The sequence below is a fragment of the Dipodomys merriami genome, unplaced genomic scaffold (genome assembly GCF_024711535.1).
Source record: "Dipodomys merriami isolate MVZ:Mamm:240054 unplaced genomic scaffold, mDipMer1.0.p SCAF_18, whole genome shotgun sequence".
NCBI classification, from domain to species: domain Eukaryota; kingdom Metazoa; phylum Chordata; class Mammalia; order Rodentia; family Heteromyidae; genus Dipodomys; species Dipodomys merriami.
This window is the reverse complement of record NW_027203159.1, coordinates 18,108,243-18,111,612: the sequence shown is the minus strand read 5'-3', so window position 1 is coordinate 18,111,612 and position 3,370 is coordinate 18,108,243.

Genomic DNA, 3,370 nt, shown 5'->3' with positions numbered 1-3,370 from the left:
TTGCCAAATTTCATCCAGCTATTGTCATTTATACGTTGCCAGAATTGAAGACATTTTTTTTCTTTTTTCTTTCTATTCCAGCCACAATAGAGAATTTGAGATTTTCAAGTATCATCCAGAGTACTTAAAACTTGAGGCCCAATTGTTCTATATCACAGTTGGTTGGCAAGTTTCATGAAAAGACCAGTATTCCAATTGTCTGTCTCCACACACACTCTAGGATTCTAAACCACACTACTCAAGCTTATTTTTATTTTTTTGCTGTGATAAATGCTATCACATAACTGTAAATTTTCCTCTTCTGATTTTGTTTCTAGACAAAAAGTGGAAGAGAATAATGGGGTGTTACGTGTGCATAGCAATAAATAATCCAAAGAAAGGTGTAATATCAGCTAGGATAATCATGGAAAATACAGAAAATTCAAACAAGGCACATATCTCATTAAAATAGCACAGTTGCCATGAAATTCATTAAATAAAAGATGAGTGACCATAATGTACACCTTGTCAGGTTGTTTTATGATTCCATTGACTGAAGCACAAGTTGATCTGAAAGTTCTGAGGTCATGATATGGAAATGGCCAGTCTTTTCCCTATCACAATGAAAAAGACAAAATTCAAGGACATAGTCAAAAAGACTACATTTGGTTGTAAACTAGGCAATGAGGATGTTTTCTTCCTTCTTCTGGGAGGATCTTGCTTTATTTTAGGTGATATCAAGTGAAATGTATCATTTATGCACCTTCCAAATACTATTTCTAAAGGTCATTTTGTTCTTGGTTGTTTCTACCTTAACAAATAATGATATTATTCTTCTATTTCCACTTTCCCATGTGAGTTTTGATGGCAGTTTCTAAAAATTGCAGGTTTTTTCCTATATGTACAGCAACACCACAATTCTTCTGTTTCTATTAGTTCTTCTCAAACTCAAAGTAAATGGAAATGTCACTAATATTCAAGTTATAGTTTTGAAAACAATATGTTCATATGTTTTCTCTCGTGCAATTCAGTCACTTCACTTGCATATTAAGTAGTTTGTTACCATTTAAAAAACGTTCCAACAACAGCTTTTGATTGTCAATATTCCCAAATTTTACTTTTCCTTCATTTACGAATCTGCTTTAAGATATTCTTGTGTGATGAACGCCGGTGTCTCATGCCTGTAATTCTAGCTAATCAGGAGGCTGAGATATGAGGATCTCAGCGAGCTCCAGCAGGAAAGACCCTGATGCTTTTATCTCCAATATTCCACTCAGAAAAACGGGAATTGGTGCAGTGGTTCAAATGGTAGAGCAATAACATTGAACTGAAGAACTGAGGGACAGCATTCAGACCCAGACTTCAAGCCCATGACATACAAAAAAATATTAAAACAAGTCTTGTGTAAAATTTTGTAGCTGAGTCCTGGTGGTCACGCCTCCAATCCTAGCTACTCAGGAGGATGGTGGGTTAAAGCCACTATTGCAGGAGAGCCTTATTTCGAATGAAATACTAGATCATAGGAAGCATCATATTGGTTCAAAAAAATAGAGTGTTGGACTTGAGTTAAAAGACAGAGATATGGAAGGGCCCTGAGGTCAAGCACAATGATCTATACAAGCCAGTCTGTTATGTATCAGAATTTGCCAGTTGCAAAATAGGAAATTTCACAAAATGACATTAATGCTAATGACTATTACACATCAGTAAACATTTTACAAATAGTTTCACACAATTTGGATATAATTGTGAATTGTTTTCTTCTTTCATTTGTTATAAGGCAAGTTCCAAAATATGAGCAATACATTCTAGGCCTGCCAAGTTATAAGGACTAAGTGCTACTATATATTTTCATTTGACACCTATATTGAGTACTTCCCTCTGTTTTGCTCTTAGTCATCAGTCATTTAGAGAAAACCCAGAGGATGGGGTGTTAGCATTACATCAGAACTTCGCATCACTTTCCCTTCACGTTATTTCCTTAATTTTTTGAAAACATTTTAAATCAAAAGGTGTTATATCATATAACACCATGTCACATTCTTTTTTATTTCTTCCTTTTTTTGTTGAGGGAGGTGTGAACTCTGGGCTTGGATGCTGTCCTTGCACTCTTCAGCTCAAAGCAAGTGCTTTATCATGCCACAATGTCACTTGTGGATTTTTACTGGTTTGTTGGAGATAAGTGTCTCAAAGAATGTTCTGTCAGGACTGGCTTTGGACCTTGATCCTCAGATCTCACCCTCCTTAGTAGCTAGAATTACAAGCATGAGCCACCAGCATCCAGTTCCATGTCACATTTTAAGGTACAGGATTTACATACTTTTTAAATATAATTAATTCTACATCATTCTATATCTTTACTTATAGCTACATACTGTGACTGTGATTATTTTACAAACATTGCACACTTCTTAAGAGAAACAAACTAATTCTCTGTTTAAACATAGGGGCACCATTATGCATGACAGGCCTTTTTCAATTATATTGAAGATTTTTTTATCATATCACTTGACAATTTTTTGTAAGTTGATATATGTCTTGAATCAATTAATTGTAGTCTCCTCATCCTACAATATAGTCTCTTGAACACACTGTGGTTTGCAAGACTTATTTTTGTCAGTAGTGGTCTCAGCATTGTCCCTCACGATTTTAGGTAAAGGCTAGTCCTCTACTACTTCACTCACAGTATCACTTCTACATTTTTCTGCTTATGTGGTGCTGAGCAATCGAACCTACGGGCTCATGCATGCAAGTCAAGAACTCTATCAATGAGGCACTTACCAGGCCAAGACAACTGCTATTTTCAGTCTGGTATCTATAATAATCCCTATGAATATACATGCCTTTTATTTCCAGATTACAGAATGTATGTTAGAGTCTTTTGCACAGAAAATATATAAATGAGGTGTTTTAACCAGTGAATAGTATTCTCCAATTCATGTATTGATTTTACCAACAAATAAATCACAAAATCTGATATTCTCTAGAAATTTTAAAAGGATATATATGCTCAAACCATGACAACGGAACGAGAACTTTCAAGAACACTTTTAGACAAGAATCGACTACTGCCAGAGTTTTGACAGAATCATTCTATCACAGATGATCACTGAGTAAAATTATTATAGTAGTATGAACTCTTAAGTTTGCAGTAGTTACTCCTATTGAAGAAGGACATACAAAGAGAAAGAACACATGCTGAATATTTTAAGAATGTGATTTGTCACTTCATTGAATCCAGCAATATGTAAAATTATACTAAGTGTTGATATGGTGAAATTCATAAATTTTAAGAAATATTCCACAGCATGTTAAAACTATTGCAAGTTACACCTACACACACAAACACACAAGTTAACACACACACACACACACACACACACACACACAC